The sequence below is a fragment of the Pinus tabuliformis genome, chromosome 3_1 (assembly GCF_031772625.1).
Source record: "Pinus tabuliformis cultivar Carrire ecotype Pingquan chromosome 3_1, CPIR1, whole genome shotgun sequence".
Lineage (NCBI taxonomy): Eukaryota > Viridiplantae > Streptophyta > Pinopsida > Pinales > Pinaceae > Pinus > Pinus tabuliformis.
The window spans coordinates 362,328,297-362,346,940 of record NC_142301.1 but is presented as its reverse complement, the minus strand read 5'-3'; positions in this window follow the sequence as shown (position 1 = coordinate 362,346,940).

Below are 18,644 nucleotides of genomic sequence, written 5' to 3'. Positions count from 1 at the left end.
AGTTCAACAACAGCGATCACCGAACAATGCGTAGAGGAAGTCCAGCAGGCAACCGCTCAGTGCGCTGCCAAACTTGCAGCGATCCAATCAGAGTTGGGAGGTCTTTGCGCTAAGATCTTCGCACCTGCAGAGTGACTTGAGGGTGAGTCACGATGTTTGTTCTGGGGGCCTGTTGGGCGTGGGATCCCCCAAGGGCAGTTTTGGGGCTAAGAGCCCAAATTTTGGTCCAACTTTGTAATTACAATGTAAAGACTCCACATTTTGTGGGCGCAGAGCGCATAGTTGTTAAAGAGTCATAGGGTTGTCCGCCCTTATTTTGATAATGTAATGTTGGCTGTAGAAGATCTACCCATGGTCTACGGACCATGGAACTGTATAAATAGTGTGAAGCTCTAAGTAGTCAAAGGCATCTAATAAAATCTAATCTAAGATGGAATAATGTAGATGTATGCGAGATAGCTATGAAGTGTAGAGTCTAGTTTCGGGTCGTAGTGTAGGAAGAGGCTCTACAACTGAGTGCACAAAGGCCTCGTAGTTAGCAGCTGAGTGCGTGGACCCATGCAGCTGAGTGCGTAGGGTGAGTCGAGTCTGTAATCATCAAAAAGTATTAATAAAGAGAAGTTACTGTCAATTCTGCATCTTTATTTCCTATTTTATGCATCTGTTTTATTGGGTATGAATTTCACTTCTAATGCTTATATGATGCGCGAATGTGTATAACTATATTGGTTAAGTGAACAAAAGTTAGAATATCTGTTTGTGCGAAGTTAATTAAGATCTGTTAATAAGATAAGTAAGATACTTGGCGTAGTTTGGGAAACATCACAATTCACTACCCTAGTGGCGTGAAAGCATCCCAGCCCTTGTTTAGGGCTGCGCGAAAGTCATTGGTAATAGATCGTAAAGGTACTGAAGGTTAAAATAGAGCATGAAGGTAAGGTCTAGTTGGAATAAATCGACATCACAACCATCTCAAGGGTGCGAAAACTTGGTTCCAGCATCCCCCAATACTGCTTCGGGTGAGACTTCAGTTCGCACTACACAAGCTGATGCCAAAAAGGCCAGTAGTGTAAGGATTTGTTTGGCCCCCATAAGCCAACAATAGGGGTGTGGATTATTAGTCTAGAAATTGGTAAATCCAAGTTATGTTCATATAAACTAGAGTTTGATTGTACCAATAATATGACAGAAAACAAAGCTCTGATTTTGGGTTTGAGGAATTTGAAGAAATCATGGGCTAAAATAATTGTTGCTTTTAGTGATTTTGAGTTGGTGGTTAGAAAAGTTAAAGGTGAATACCAGACCAAGAATTATCACATGAGAGCTTATCAAAATGTCGTACTTGATTATTTGTAGAATTTTTATGAATACAGTTTTTTGGTGGTCCCCAAGAAAGATAATGCTGTTGCGGATGCATTGGCTACTTCAGCCTCGGATAATAATGGTCATTGGCAAGTATTTGAAAATGAAAAACAGGTAGAAAATTTCTTGCTAATGAAAGAAGAGTTTTTTAGAATGAGATGGGAAAGGGACACTGGGTGGGGTGATGCAGATAAGGAAAGTTTCATAAATCGGATGAAGGAGAAATTGGATCAACAAGGTTATGAACTAAAGATATTCCAGCTCAAAGAAAATTCCAGATATTCCAGCTTGGGGGTATGAATACCTGAAGGTGTATGACAAAGAGATCATTCAACATATAATACCGATAAAAAAGGATAAACAACCATTCAAGTAGAAGCTGCAGAGAAACAATCTGGTATTGCTGCCCTTGATCGAGAAAGAAGTAAGGAAAATTTTTGATCTTGGTATTATAGTTCCCCTCCATTTTTCAGATTGGTTGTCCAGTTTGGTACCAGTTAGAAAGAAAATGGGTGAGATTAGATTGTGTGTGGATTTCAGGAACTTAAATAGGGTCTCCCACAAGGACAACTATCCGCTGCCAAAAAGGGACCATGTTCTCTAGAAAGTAGTGGGTGCTAGAAGAATGTCACTGCTAGATGGTTTCTCTGGGTATAATTGGATTTTGATTCACCCAAAGGACCAAGTCAAAACGACTTCCACAACTCCTTGGGGTACTTTTAAGTATGCCAAGATGCCATTCGGTTTGATGAATGTGGGGGCAACATTACAATGATGATGGACATAGCTTTTGCAAAAGAAATGGATACGTTTCTAGTCATATATTTGGATGAAATTACTGTTTACTCACAATTAGATGAGGAACATTTTCATCACTTAAGAGTAGTTTTGGAGAAATGCAGGAAACATGGCATCTCATTAAATCCCAAAAATTCTTTGATTGGTCTGGAGGAACGCAAACTGTTGGGCCATAATATTTCAAAAGATGGCATAAAAATAGACCCTAACATAATTGCATCTATTCAGAAAATGGATACACCTAGAAGCAAGAAAGAAATTCAATCATTTGGGCAAAATATTTTTTTGAGAAATCATTCAGTGAAGCTAAAGCAACTTTGTCCCGTGCTCCTACTTTGGCCAGCCCAGATTATACAAGAGAGTTTATAGTGTTTTCTTTTGCATCTGAACACAGTATCACTGCAGTTCTTTTGAAGAAAAATTAGCAGGGAGTTGAGTTACTCATTGCATTTTCTAGTCGGGTGCTCAGAGATGCTGTGCTCAAGTATGATATAATGGAAAAGCAAGAATTTTCACTTGTTTAAGCCTTAAAGGATTTTCGAGTGTACATATTACATTCTCATGTTGTGGCTTATGTTCCTAATGGCGTAGTTAAAATATTTTGACTCAAAGTGACCCAGATGGAAGGAGGGGCAAGTGGATCGCAACAATTCTTGAATATGATATAGAAATCAAGATGACAAAGCTGATTAAAGGTCAGGGTTTGACACGAATGTTGGCAGAGTCAAATTTACAGTCCTTTCAAATTAATTTTCTTGCTATCCTAAAAGAGGAAGAAATCTCAAACGTTGTTCAGCAATTGCGGAAAAAATTATTGCTTCACCATGGTATGCAGATATATTATATGTTTTACAACATTTGCAAGCACTACTAGACTGGCCCAAAACTAAAGCTCGGTTTTAAAATTAAAGGCAGTAAAATTTTGTGTTATTGACCAATTTTTGTACTGGAAAGATCCTAGTGGAATGTTACTTATTTATCTATTACAGGATGAAGCTTAGACAACAACATAATTTTTTCATAGGGGTGATTATGGTGCTCACTTATATTGGAAGACTATGACAAATAAAATTCTCGGAGCTGGCCTTTATTGGCCTCATCTGTTTGCATATGTTTATAAGAAGGTGGCCAACTGTAAGGAGTGTCAGGTGTTCGAAGGTAGAAAAATGTTACTCCCCTTGCCTCTAAAGCCTATATCAATTGAGTCACCATTTCAACAATGGAGACTTGATTTTATTGGAGAAATTCATCCTTCCTCTTCTAGACAACATAAGTGGATTTTAACAGGAGCAAACTACTTTACAAAATGGATTGAAGTAGTCCCCACTAGGCAGGCCATAGATGCAACTATCATCCAATTTCTGGAAAACAACATTCTGTCCCATTTTGGTTATCTGCAAAAAATTATCAGGTACATCGTTGCTGCATTCAAGTAAAAAAGGATGATTGAGTTCTTCTACAAGTATAATATTAGTTTGGGGCATTCCACAACCTATTACCCTAAGGGAAATGGCTTGGAAATGTCATCCAATGTTAGGTCCCTATAATACTAGTGATTCCCCCATTACTATTGTCGTTGTAGCTCTTATTGTTATTGTTGTGCCCCTATTGTCCCAATACTGTTATTATCGTGTCCCATAGAATCCCACTATTTTTATTATTATGGCCTTATATTATTATTATGTCGGCTTTGATTATATTGTGACCCCTTACACTCCTATATATAGAAAAGAGGTTTTTTCATTTGAATCATTCAATAATTATTCATTTGTGTAATGTAAAGGAGGTTCCCCCTCAAAGAGGATGATTTTAAAGTCATTGACCAATCTTTTCTTCTATTTTGTGAGCTAGTGTCATAACATTTGGTATTAGAGCTTTGGATTCTAGGGTTTCACTACTTCAAACAAGTCATCATGGAATTTTCATTATAAATTTTCTTCTACAATGTTTCAGAAGCAAAAATTAAAACCCAGTTGAGTTGAAATCTTGATGAACCTCGGGTCCAAAGTTTAGATATTCTCTCACGATATTTTCGAAGATATGATCCAAGGAATTTAGGGTTTTTGCAGGCTCCTGAATTACATCACAAACAGGCAACCTTGAGAAAATTGTCATAACTTTCTCTCTGAGCATCAAATTGAAATTTCATAAGAAGTTACAGAAATAGGACAAACTTTAGTTTTTTGTGCATTTTTTTCAGGTTGGAAGGTTTAGAAAGTGACATGTGGCAGGTCGTACAAGTACGCTCTACGGAATGAGTCTATACTCAGCTCATTGTGGGATATTTGGAATAAATATTTCTTAAAGAATCTAATATTGATCAAACTAGTGGGGTTAGAAAGAAGACTCAAAGGGCTACCACATGAAATAATTTAAGACCTTGGAGATCTGAAATTATAGAGATACAATAGATTTAATATTGATCGCCTACAGAGAAAAAAAGGGTGTGTAGTTTTTTTTAAATTGCATAAGTTTGGTTTGAAAAATTAGTTTGAAGTGATTCAAAGGGCATAGTGAGGCATAATTATCATTAATTGATTCCCCAAAGAAAGAAAATGGTAACACCTAGTAAGCAACTCGAAAGCTCTACCATGACTCATGAAAAAGCAGAATCAATGCAACATGATATATCAAAATTATGAGACCAAGTGCAACAATTTTCACTCTCACAAAAAGTAACAGAAGCTAAGATGGATGGATTAAATAAAGGCATGGAAGGTAAGATGAATGGTATGGAAGGTAAGATGAATGGAATGGAAGCTACTATGGATGATGTGGAAGCTAAGATGTGTGGAAGGGAAGCTAAGATGAAGGGCGTGGAAGCTAAGATGGATGGCATGGAAGCTAAGATGGATGGTATAGAAAAAATCTTAAAGGCAACATGGAAGACTTGAAGATAGATTTGAAAAATTTGCTACAAGAAATGCTTACTAATGGCAAAAGGGTAGTAAAGGAAACTCATCATGACAATAAAATAAATGTTAATCATGATTTCATAGACTTTAACGTTGGATTGAAGACCCACCATGTTCCAAAGATCGATATGAGGAAGTTTGATGGCAAGGATCCTGTAACATGGATACTACAGATGGAGAAATATTTTGATCTCCATAATGTGCAAAAAACACAAAAGGTAGGCATTGAAACTTTATATTTGGAACCAAATCAAATTTTATAGTATTGATGCCTTTGCTCTCATACTAAATTGTCACTTGGGCAACTTTTACGGAAGAACTGATAGCACATTATGAGGATACAAAAAGAAACACCTTTTTTATCCAATTGATAAATCTCAAACAAAAGGGTTCAATGATGGAGCACATTGAGGACTTCCAAAAATTGAATATAAGGGTAAAAGATATTCCATAGGAGCATAGGATTGATGTGTTCATATGTGTTCATAGGGACTTTAAAGGATAACATCCAACATAAGGTTCACCTTTGGGAACCTGATTCATTGGAGAAGGCATTTAGGTTGGCAAGAAAAAATGAAAGCTAAATTATGGCAACAAGGAAGCCTACCACTTACAACTATAAATATGGAAGTTTTGTTGCCCCTAGCCTTCCATAGCCTACAACGTTGACACCACAACAATTGGAAGAAAAAAGAGAAAAAGGGCTTTGTTATAGTTGTGATAACAAATACACTAAAGGTCATAAGTGTGCTGAAAAGAAATTATTTTACTTAGATTGTGAAGAGGAGGAAGAAAAGGAACAAGAAATGTCAAAAGAAGAGGATATACACTAGGAACAAACCCTAGAGAAAGAAGAAATGAATCTGACCATATCTTGTAATGCATTGCCCGAAATTACCACTCCTCAAACTCTCAATATAGAAGGACATATCAAGAAGAAAAAGGTAATAGTGTTGATTGATTCGGGCAGTACCCATAATTTTATTCATTGTAAGATAGCGAAGGAATTGAATTGGTTCCTATATCCAGCACCAGAGTGTCAAGTGATGGTTGCAAATGGAGGAACTATAAATTTCTCTAGAAAGTGCCATAATATCATGTTATCCATGGGAGAATATGTGTTGAATAGCCCAATGCTTTCCATTCCAATGGTTGGTGCTGATGTTGTACTAGGAGTCTAATGGCTACAATATTTGGGCACAATAGCTTTTAATTTTCAATAACTTTTCTGGAACTTTTTTTTGGAAGGAAATGAAGTTGAATTACGAGGTATCACAGGGAAACTGGGAAAGTTAATAAGCTCTAACAACATGAAAAAGCTTCTAAATAAAGAACAACAAGGCACAATTGCAAAATTATGTTCACTAGAGGTTGCCACATCGAAATCATCTATTTCTCCAGCTCTACAAAAAGTCTTGGACAATCATTCCAAGGTATTTGAGACTCCCAAAGGCCTCCCACCTATTAATGATCATGATCATGATATTCATTTGATTCCAGGAAGTGTCCCTCCAAACATCAGGCCTTACAAATATCTCTATTCCCAAAAGAGTGAAATTGAACATATGGTTACAGAAATGTTAGAGGTTGGTATAATTCAACCTAGTCAAAGTTCTCTCTCTGCTCCAGTGGTATTGGTGCACAACAAGGATGGATCATGGTGCATGTGTCTGGATTATAGGGATCTCAACAAGCTCACTATTAAATATAAATTTCCCATTCCTGTCATTGATGAATTATTGGATGAATTGCATGGATAGATTTACTTCACCAAGTTGGATCTTTATTCAGGATATCATCAAATCAAAATGAAGGCCAAAGACATTCTGAAAACAACATTTAGAACTCATGAGGGTCATTATGAATTTTTGGTCATGCCTTTTTGCCTTACCAATGCACCTTCTACATTTCAAGGTTTGATGAATTCCATTTTCAAATATTTAGAAAATTTGTGTTAGTTTTTTTTGATGATATACTAATCTACAACAAGTCTTGGAAGGATCATGTTCAATATGTTGATAGGGTGCTCAAGCTATTGGAGGAGAAACAATTATATTCAAAAAGAACCAAATGTTTCTCTGGAGTACAAGAGGTGGAATATTTGGGTCATATTGTATCTCATGAAGGTGTTAAGGTAGACCCTAGAAAAATTAAAGGCATTAAGGAATGGAAAATCGCCACATCCATAAAGCATCTGCGAGGATTTCTTGGGTTGATACGGTATTATCACAAGTTTTTTAAGAATTATGGGAGAATAGCAGCACCTCTAACAACATTATTGAAGAAAGATGCATTTTCATGGACTCCAGAGGCAACAAAGGCCTTTGAACATCTTAAAGAGACAATCTTCCAAGCACCGGTCTTAGCTATGTTGGACTTCACAAAAACCTTTATTGTGGAATGTGAGGCCTCTGGAAATGGAATTCGTGTTTTTTTAATGCAAGAAGAAAGACCCATTGATCTCGAAAGTCGTCCAATCAAAGGAAAATATTTACACAAAGCTATTTATGAGAAGGAAATGTTGGCAATACTACATGTACTTAAGAAATGGTGACCCTACCTAATGGGAAGACACTTCAAGGTAAAAAGAGATCATGGTAGTCTTAAATACTTTTTAGAACAAAGATTATCTTTAGAAGAGCAGAAAAAATGGGTCACAAATATGTTGGGTTATGACTTTGAAATCATTTACAAAAAAGTGAAGCAAAATATGTTGTAGATGCACTCTCAAAAAAGGATGAGGATGTGGAAGCATTTATTTGTGCCATTTCTATTATCCAACCAAATTGGATAAACAAAGAAAAGGGTGAATGGAAGAATGACGAATATGTGTGGGCACTCATTTAAAAGTTACAACAAGATCCTAGTAGATCTGATACATTTAGCTAGCAAAATGATTCGTTATGGTACAAAGATCACTTATACCTCTATAAGAATTCCCAACTCAAGCAAAATATTATTATGGAATTGCACACCTCTCCCTTAGGAGGGCACTCAAGCTTTTTAAAAACTTACCACAGGGTTAAGAAGGTGTTCTTTTGCGATGGCCTTAAATCTAATATTCAAATGTTTGTGGTGGAATGTTTGGTTTTCCAACAAAATAAAGTTGAAACAATTAAGATCCCAGGTCTATTACAACCTTTCTCCATTCCAAGTCAACATTGGGAGGAGGTTTCAATGGATTTTACCATAGGTTTACCCAATTCTAAAGGAAAGAGTGTCATCATGGTGGTAGTTGACAAACTTACCAAGTATGCACACTTTTGTGCATTATCTCATCCATTTAAAGCTAGTATAGTTTCTATTGCATTTACGGAAACAATTCAAAAGCTACATGGAAACCCAAAGATTATTGTAAGCAACATAGATCAAATTTTCACTAGAAATTTTTGGACAAAATTATTTTCTTGTCTGGGTACTCAGTTAGCTCATAGCTCATCTTATCATCCTCAATCTGACGGGAAAACTAAGATAGTAAACAAATGTTAGGAAGGATATCTTCGTTGCTTGGAAAGGGCTTTTTAAGGTTGCTTCTTTTAGAGGACAAAATACATATTTACTTGAAGATTTGTTAGATCATCCAATTGGAGTAGGGCCTGTGAATGGTAGGTTGCTCAAACATTTCCTCTCCTAAGTTGGATTTTGCACGATCATCTCATTGTTTATACCACTTTTGTTTCAAATAATGAGAGTGTGGGTAGTCATAGTTAAGATTTGAAGCCCGAAGTGAAGGCCATGAGATATTAATTGATCACTGCCATAAATATTAGGGTTTCTGAGTCAGTTTTTATAACATTTGCAGCTAGTCTAGTCAGTAAAGGTTTTATGATTCAGAGTTTATATATCAGTTTTCTTTTTATTTTGATTATCTTGCCCAATGTGAAGGCTACTAGTCTACAATGTCATTCTTGGCACCTCACAGGGAGTATGCCATCCCCAATGGAGCCCATGTTAGGGTGTGTTAGTTGGTCAATCGGAAAGTTCATTGAGTCAATTATTTGTTGCTTAAAAGAAGGGAAAAATCATAAAATTTTCTCATTGTTATGTTTTGACTTGTCATTTCTCAAAGGAGTCATTGTCAGCGGGGTTATTGATTTGGATGGTTATTGGGAAAAGGTGTCTAATGATTATCTATGTTTTATTCTTGAGTCTGGCTATTAGGTGATGAATGGTGGGGTAACATGGTTTGAGTGTTAGTTACCGAGGAATGGTTTTAAAAAAGGAGCCTAATTATTAATGATTTAATCTACATATTTCCTAAACATTTTATAAACCCTTCCCCTTATCCCCTATTTCCCTCATTTCAACCCTTCCCCCTTTTCCCTATTGCCCTAGTGTTACCTTAACCCTTTGATTTTCCTTTAGGCGTAAACTTTTATCATCGTTATCATCTAAACCACATTTCCCTAGGCCTAAACTATTCCCATTCCCTAAAAATTATTACCCACTTTCATTCATAATCGTCCTATATTTCCCAACACACTTTGATCATCAAATTTATCATAACCAAATACTCTACCACCTTATAACATTTGAACAATGACTTTCAAATGATGTGAAGTTTGATAAGAAACACGGGTGCACGATCATTTTCTTACATCAGCACCAATTTTCAAATCATTATGCATGCCACCAATGTTCATGTGTGACTGCTCATAGGTGGTATGCAGAGGATCAAATGAGTGTTTTCCTTCCACAGTAGATTTCAAAGGGCACAGAAAGGCTCAGGGGTTGAAAGCAGGTTTACAAGCTGCAGACCATTTGGGTACAACGTGGTTTAATTCCAACACAACGAAATAAGTTATCACAGGCCTGCTCTTAGCGTTCAGATTGAAACGAAGGAATTGCAGAGAAAAAGAAGAACCCAAGCAGGAAAATCCAATGAAGGAGAGTGATGAGCCCCAAATTTTGGTAACATTTTGGGCTCATTTGGCCTACTTACCTTGCTCAACCCTTCATTTTTTATCACTTATGCATCATTTCTTAGTATATTCATGTTATTTGTAGGAAGGAGGGCAGTCATTATGCCTATGTGGCTAATACATGTTTATTTCAGGTTTTTTGACATTAAATGGAGCAAAACCACACAGATGAAGGCAAGGAGACAGCCAAGGTGGCATTGCGGTTTTGTAGGAAGGTTGTCCACAGCCTTGAATGACCTTCCTCGTGATCTCCACCCCAACTCCAAGCTCCAACAGTTATCACCACCCAGCTAGAAGGCAGCCAACAGATTCTAAAGGAACAACAGTTTACTTTTAGTTGGACAGCCAAGCCCCACTAATTTAGGAGGCCAGCTTGGCCCTCATAATGTATAAATCTTGAGGTTGTAGCCTTCGATGGAGACTTTTGAACCTTTGTTGCAGATTTTGAATCACGAGCTATAGCTCTGTTTTGCTCTTTGTAAGCCATTTTTGGCATGTTGTTAGACTTATGATTATGATCTTTTAATAAAAGGCAGGCAGATTTGAGTTCAATTCTGAGTTCTTAGAGGAGCTATAGCTCTCAGGTTTGGGCCCAACCTGAGAGCAATAGGCCTCCTTTCTTTGTATTATTACTTGTCTTTTCTTCAGCATCATATTTCTTGTCCTTTACATGCACTTGGAAACACAGTTTGCTGATTCGGATTTCTTGGTGTGCTTACATAGGTTAGTGTTATGAACAAAGTTGCTTTCAGTAGTTTAGATTAGAGTAAGGATTGGAGTTAATCAGAGTTCGAAAAAAGGTTGAATGCACACTCACTTTCACCTCTGTTTGGGGACCGGAAGTGCAGACCGTGCCAACTACCAAAAACACTGTTTTATATGTTCATGCAAGCTTTAACGCAATAATTTCAGTTGTAGGAGTGTCCATGCACATAGATTTTGTGGAGTAGCTCTTTGTCTCAGCACCATGCACGATTCTCCCTTAACTTACATTGCTGTTCTTTGGTTTTTAATAAAACAGTGAGAGTAGATTGATGACATTTCAGTGATACTCAAGACAGAGGAGATTTGTTCCATTTACACTGCGCAGCACCACTTTATCATTTCCTTATCCTTCTCAGCCGTGCCTAAGCCATCTCCTTACCTCCCGGCTAGATCATTTGCCCACCAACTCTTCTATTATCCATGTTGTTTTATCTTTTCGGCCTTCCATTGCCTCCACCCTTCTATCGACCAACCAGCTTTACACACCCCCTCTCCATCTCATCTCTCTGTCCATAAGCCATAACAAGCTCCCCTCTCATCCTACCTATCCACCCATATAGCTTGTTCACTCCTCCATCACCCAAAACTCCGATTGCAGAACATCCTGTAGAAGTTAGCAGACTTCCTGTAGAAATCCCGAGCTTCCTGTAGGATCCCCTGCAGACATCCTGTAGAAGCTTGCAAACACGGTTGCCAGGCATCTGAACGTTGTGAACTCCTGTCGAATGATGTTAGGGATCCCCTGGAACCTCTCAGAGTCCTCCTGACCTTTTCCAAGCCTTCCTCCCCTTGAACTACCCCTGCACAGTCAAGACCCAGTAAGAAGCACAGTCATAATAACTCCAACCACTTGAGCAAAAATACAAAAACATGTTCTCTTCAGATGAAAGTAGTTTAGACTCATGCATCTCATCTCACTAGAAGTAATGGCATCATTTTTGGAAGTTGCATTCCCACCATTGCATCGTAAGGATTAAGCTGGTCAAATTAGGGTTTACTAGGGTTTCCATGTTTTGTTGTTTTTCAGTTCATTCTTGCAAAGTAGGTTAATTTCCTTTGAGATAGCTTTCGTTCATCACTTAAAAAGCTTCTTCTGAGAACATATAGAAGTTGGCTTGAGCCCTAGCGGACTTGTGCCAGCTGAGCAAGTGACAGCTGCGACAAGAGCTAGTACTTGTGCATACAACACCGTCGCTTCCAAGTTTGTTACGAACTACCGGGTTGATAAAATTAGAGAAGGAAGCTCCAGGAGTTGTAGCATTATTGCTACAATACTGGAGCCCACCATCTTTTTGGCGCCGTTGCCGGGGAAGCATCAGAGTATTAGTAATTGTTGCTTTTCTTCTCTTTTCCTACTCTTGCCTTCTGCCAAGTAGTTTATTTCATTTCCATTCTGCAAAAGTAGCATAGACATTTCCTGCTTTCCTAGATTAACATTTCAATTCCGCAATTTCATTTTTGCAAGCATAGATTAGCATTTCAATTCTGCAAGCATAGACTAGCATTTCCATTCCTGCAATTTCATTTGAGCAAAGTAGATTAGTTCTTTCCTGCTTTCATTTCAATTCTGCATTTTCATTTCAGCAAGATAGTTAGTTGTAGATCAATCTGTTTCAAGTTTTTGCAGGTACCAGAGAAAAAACAAAAGCAATCAAAAGTCTTTCCATTTCATGCCTCGTAGGAATCGATATAAAACAGGCAAATTCTTACCCAACACCCCCACCACATCACTGAGTCACCCTTCTCTCTTCTTTGGTGACAGTGATCCAGAAGAACCTATAGGTGAACCTCCTAAGATATACGAAGATCCTATAGCAGAAGAAGAATTAGAGACCATTCCATCTGAAGCTATGGCTGACAATAGAAGAGAAGATGAGAGAATAGAAGGTGCCTTCCCCATCCGAGAGACCAATGGAGACATGAAAATGAAGAACATTAGCCCCTCCGCTTTACCTCACTTCCATGGACTGACTACTGAAGATCCTGATACCTTCCTGTTTGAGTTTGCTGTCCTTTGTCGAACCTATGACTATACTGAAGATGAGCAGAAGCTGAAACTCTTCCCTTCAACTCTTAAGGATGCAGCATTACGCTGGTTCATGGGCTTACCTGGGAATAGTATCACCACTTGGGCTCAAATGCAGCAACCTTTCAATACCAAGTACTGGGACTACTGTAGGTCCAAGGAAACCAAGGGAGAAATCTTTCGGATGACCATGGGAAATGATGAGTCCTTAGAGGATTATGAGGAAAGGTTCCAACTTAGCTATAAACGGGCCAGGTGTACACTTGACCCTGAATCCCTCAAGTTGGTCCTGCTCCGAGGAGTCCCTGAAGACCTCTTAGATACCCTTCACATGTTAGCTGGAGGAGATATTTACCAACTGCCTTATGAGGACATAAAGACTGTGTTTAGAAACCACTCTAGGGCAACCCGGAAATGAGGAAGAGGAAACCTCCTCTCAGCTGGTATTCCTTTCTCCAAACATGAGTTTGCAAATCAATTAGAGGATCTCAAAAGTGAGGTGAGACAGACCATTGCCATGCAACTGGATACATTCAGGATCCAGCAGAAGAAGGAAGAAGTTGAGAGGGCCTTGGCTATCTTCTGCCCTAGGTGTACAAGGAGACACCCTAAGAACGAATGCCCATTGCATTCGGTCGAAGTATGTTTCGTTTGTGAGGAGGACCACCCCACAAATCAATGTCCAACCTTACCTGGGCTCAAAGCCATGTATCAAGGGACAGAAGCCCCCACCGAGCCTCTCTATTTCCTCAACCAAAGGAGGCCACAAGGGCCTAGACCTTACCAGCAGGGGATGCAAGGGGCACCCCAAGCTTATTACAGCCCCAACCAATCTACTCCTATGCCTTCCTAGGGTCCCCCTGCTCATCCTTCCTGGTCTATGCCTCCTCCATGGTCTTATCCACCTCAGTACCCTACTCAACCCACTACTCATTCATATCACTCACATGCCCAGCCACAACCTCAGTGGAATGGACCTCAGTCGGGGTGGAGGCCCCAGTACAACACTCCTCCCGCCATTTTGCCTCCACCACTAGTTCAACCTCAACCATTACGTCCTGCTCCTCCAAGGCAACCTCAAATGCTGGCTCAACTGAACCCGAACTCCAACAATAGACAGGCCCAGCAGGTATACACTAGGGAAACATCATGCCCTACCTATGCTGTGGAGATCCAGGAGATCAATCTTCGATCTGGAAAGACTCTTCCGGATCGCCAACCTCCTCCCCCAGAGGACGAGGAAGACAAACATGAGAGTGAACCCAAGGCTATTCCACCCTTTCCTGAGAGACTAACAACCACCACACAACCCAACCCAGAGGAGGATGAGCTTCTGGGAGAGCTCAAGCAGTTGTGTGTGAAAATACCACTTCTCCAAGCCATCAAGGATGTGCCAATATACAACAAACTGGTTAAGGAGAAGTGTTTCAAACACCCAGGCAGGCGAAAGAGAGATGCTTCAACCATCAATGTCTTAGGACAACTGTCTGACCTTATGTTAGGACAAGTCATCTGCCCAAAGTATCTAGATCCTGGGAGTCCTGTAGTAGATGTCCACATCAATGGCACCATCATACCGCACACCTTGATTGATCTGGGGGCTGCCATTAATGTGATGACTAGGGATACCATGCTAAAACTCAATCTTCAGGGTTCCCTGAGGAAGACCTCGACAGTCCTGCAACTAGCAGATCACTCCACCGTGACTCCCGAAGGGATTGTGGAGGATGTCTTGGTCTCTGTTGACTCTTGGGAATATCCTGCAGATTTCTTGGTGCTGCAACCAAACGCGAAGCTCACTGGATATCCTCTTATTCTAGGAAGGCCTTGGTTAGCCACTGCAGATGCTTACATAAGTTGCCGTGCAGGAAACATGACCATCAAAAATGGTCCTATGTCCAAGCAGCTAGTCCTATACCCTCCTGCCCAGCCCTCATTAGAGCATGACTTACCACTTTGGTTAGAAGAAGGAGAAGAAGATGAGGTGTACTCAGCACCTTTGTGTACCCTAGACACCACTAGGGGAGACCCCCAAACCGAGGATGATTTGATTGAGACCTTGATCCAGAATCCACCTCCTAGTGCACTGACCTTAGAGGAATTGGTGGAGGATGCCCAAGCTAGCACCTTAGTGGACCTTTGTGCAACCAACCCTGTCACTCCTAGAGTCAAGAATGTGGAGTTCGGCCCTGAGAGAATGTTAAAGATCAGCTCCTCCCTATCTCCTTCCCAGGAAAAGGAGCTGTGTAGTCTGTTGGCCAGTCATCTAGATGCTTTTGCTTGGAGCTATAAGGAGATGAAAGGAGTCCATCCTTCGGTCTGTACCCATCACATATACATCAAAGAGGATTGTAAACCGGTTAGGCAACCCCAGAGGAGAATGAATCCAGCCCTTAAGGACATTGTCAAGGAAGAATTGCAAAAACTGTTGGATGTCGGATTCATTTACCCCATCTCAGATAGTGAATGGGTGTCCCCTCTGGTGTTAGTTCCCAAGAAAAATGGGAAGTGGAGAATCTGTGTGGACTACCGAGAACTGAACAAAGCTACTAAGAAAGACCATTTCCCTCTACCTTTCATAGATCAAGTGTTGGATGGATTGACAGGAAAGAAGTTCTTCTCTTTCCTAGATGGGTTTAGCGGGTACAACCAAATCCAAATCAGCCCGGAAGACCAAGATAAGACCACCTTCACTTGTCCTTGGGGTACCTTTGCCTACCGAGTTCTTCCCTTTGGGCTATGCAATGCTCCTGCTACCTTCCAGAGAGCTATCTTGAGCATCTTCTCGGAGCTGGTCCATGATGTGGTGGAAATCTATATGGATGACTTCACCCCTTATGGGTCCAACTTCAAGGAAGCATTGTCCAATCTGGGAAAAGTCCTAAGCAAATGCATTGAGATGAACCTGTCCCTTAGTCCTGAAAAATGTGAATTCTTGATGACTGAAGGGACCGTGCTAGGCCATACCATTTCTTGCCAAGGGTTACAAGTGGATCCTAACAAAATTGCTCTCATCAAGAGGGTTCCACCTCCCCAAAAGGTAAGGGATGTTCGGAGTTTCTTAGGATTAGCGGGGTATTACAGGAGATTCATTAAAGACTTCAGCAAGCTAGCCTCGCCATTGTTTGGCCTGTTGGCAAAAGATGTGGAGTTTTAATGGATTGATGATTGTCAGAGGGCTCTGAATGAATTAAAGGACAAGTTAGTGTCTGCCCCAATCTTGAGAGGTCCCAACTGGGCCCTACCCTTCCACATCCACACTGATGCCTCAAACAAAGCCATAGGGGCAGCCTTAGGACAAGTGGAACAAAAACTTCCCTATGCCATTTACTTTGTCAGCAAAAACTTATCCAAAGCAGAACTGAATTACACTATAACCGAGAAAGAATTCTTGGCTGTGGTCCATGCACTGAACAAGTTCCGACATTATATCACTGGCTATCAAACATTTGTACATACTGATCATGCTGCAATTAGATATTTAATGAATAAACCTGATGTGAATGCTCATATTATTAGATGGTTACTTTTGTTGCAGCAGTTTGATTTGACCATTGTTGACAAACCAGGTAAAGAAAATGTTGTTGCTGACTTTTTATCTAGATTGGATTTGTCTGTAGATGAGGATGGAACAGTGGATGACCAGATGCCCGATGAACATCTGTTTGCTATCTCAGTACTCTCTCCGTGGTTTGCTGATATAGCAAACTACCTTGTTTCAGCACAGTTCCCTCCGCACCTATCTTCAAGAGAGAAGAGTAGAATCATCAGAAAAAGTGCCTCGTTCACTTGGATCGGAGGCAACCTGTTCAAGCTTGGCCCTGATCAGATCTTAAGGCGTTGTGTAAGGGAGGAGGAAGTCTTTGATATCCTCCTCACCTGTCATGATGGGCCTTGTGGAGGACATTTTGCAGCAAAGAGGACTGCCTTCAAAATCCTACAGGCAGGCTACTATTGGCCCACTCTTCATCAAGATGTCAGAAGGTATATCAGCCAATGTGACCGATGCCAAAGAATGGGGAAACCGGCTCAAAGGGATGAGATGCCTCTCCAACCTCAAGTGACTCTTGAGCCATTTGAGAAGTGGGGTATGGACTTTATGGGTCCAATTAACCCTCCTTCGAGGCAAAGGTCTTACATCATTGTGTGCACTAACTACCTGACAAAGTGGGCAGAAACTAAGGCAATCAAAGCAGCAACAGAAGAAAGGTGGCCGAGTTCTTAAGAGAAAACATCTTCTACAAGTTTGGCTACCCAAGAGAGCTAGTCACCGATCAAGGAAGCCAGTTCACATCCAAATTAATTGAAGACCTACTAGCTCATCAAAAAATCAAGCATAGGACTTCCACCCCCTATCATCCACAGGCAAATGGGCAAGTGGAAGTCACCAACAGAGCATTGGAAGGGATTTTGACTAAGGTGGTGAGTAGCAGTAGGAAAGATTGGGCAGATCACCTGGTTGAGGCCACATGGGCTTACAACACCACCTGGAAGACCACCACCGGCTTCACACCTTATGATCTGGTCTATGGGAAGAAAGCTTTGCTGTCCATTGAATTTGAATACAACACCTTGAGGATGGCAGCTCAGCTGGACCTAGATTTCAGCCATGCACAACAAGAAAGGTTATTGCAGTTGAATGGACTGGACGAGCACCGAATGTAGGCCCTCCTTCACTCAGAAGTGGTTCAACTTCAGAGAAAGGTGTGGCATGACCAACACCTCAATGACAAGCAATTCCAGCCAGGAGATTGGGCATTGTTGTATGACTCCAGGCACAAAGATTTCAAGGGGAAGCTGAGAACCAGATGGCTGGGACCACATGCAGTGGAGAAATGTCATGACAATGGATCTGTTCTTATTCGGACCATTGATGAGGAGTCCATCCCAATGCTTGTCAATGGGCATCGACTGAAGATCTATAGGAAACCTCTCTAAAGACAAGAGTTAATCAAAACTATGGAGAAATCAGTGTTGGTCATAGAGAAGGGTTCTGCCTCTGCTTTGGGCACACCCTGACAGATCTAAAAAAAATAAAAAAAATAAAAATAAAAAAATAAAAAAATAATAAAGATCCTTGGGGGAAAACCTTTCTGAGGCTCCCAAGGCAGGTGGTAGGGGTGAAAACCTCATTGAGGCACCCCTATTGTCTTTCAAAAAAAACAAAAAGGAATTTGAAAAAGATCCTTAAGTGAAAACCTCTCCGAGGCGCTTAAGGCAGATGGCAAGGGTGAAAACCTCATTAAGGCGCCCTTGCTATATTTCAAAAAAAAGAGAAAAAAGAAAAGAGAAAAAAAAGAAAAAAACAATAAGCAAAAAAGACAGGGACAACAAGTTTATAAAGTGGAAATGCATGCAGGTTGCAGGTATTCTATGAAGGAGAGGAGGTCTCTCAACTCAAAGTCAAGGATCCTTATCATGCTGCCAGGAGACCTCACCAGCACCTCCTCCAAGAATACTCATCCTCTCCAAGGTATGGGTACGATTTCATCACAGCTTAAGTCTTCTACAGGAAGATGCAGACTTTCTACAGGAAGGTGCAGACTTTCTACAGGAAACTTCCTGTAGAAGTTTGGGACGGCCCAGAATTCATTGCATGAGGAGATCTAATGACCAAGGTTCGGTATGGACGCATGCAAGCTACTATTTTCACCCTCACACACTGCTGTCACCTCCTTCTACCACCCCTGTCGACATGCAATGAAGATACCTGCACAATCAAGGCAGATCATTGAGTTTCAAGAGAAAGCAATTTTTTTTAATGAAGAAAACGCTGAGATGCCGTGCCATACCCATCCCAGCTATCTAAGAGCCCTGTGAGCATGATCGTGGGGCCACCGTCTTCATCGTGCAGCA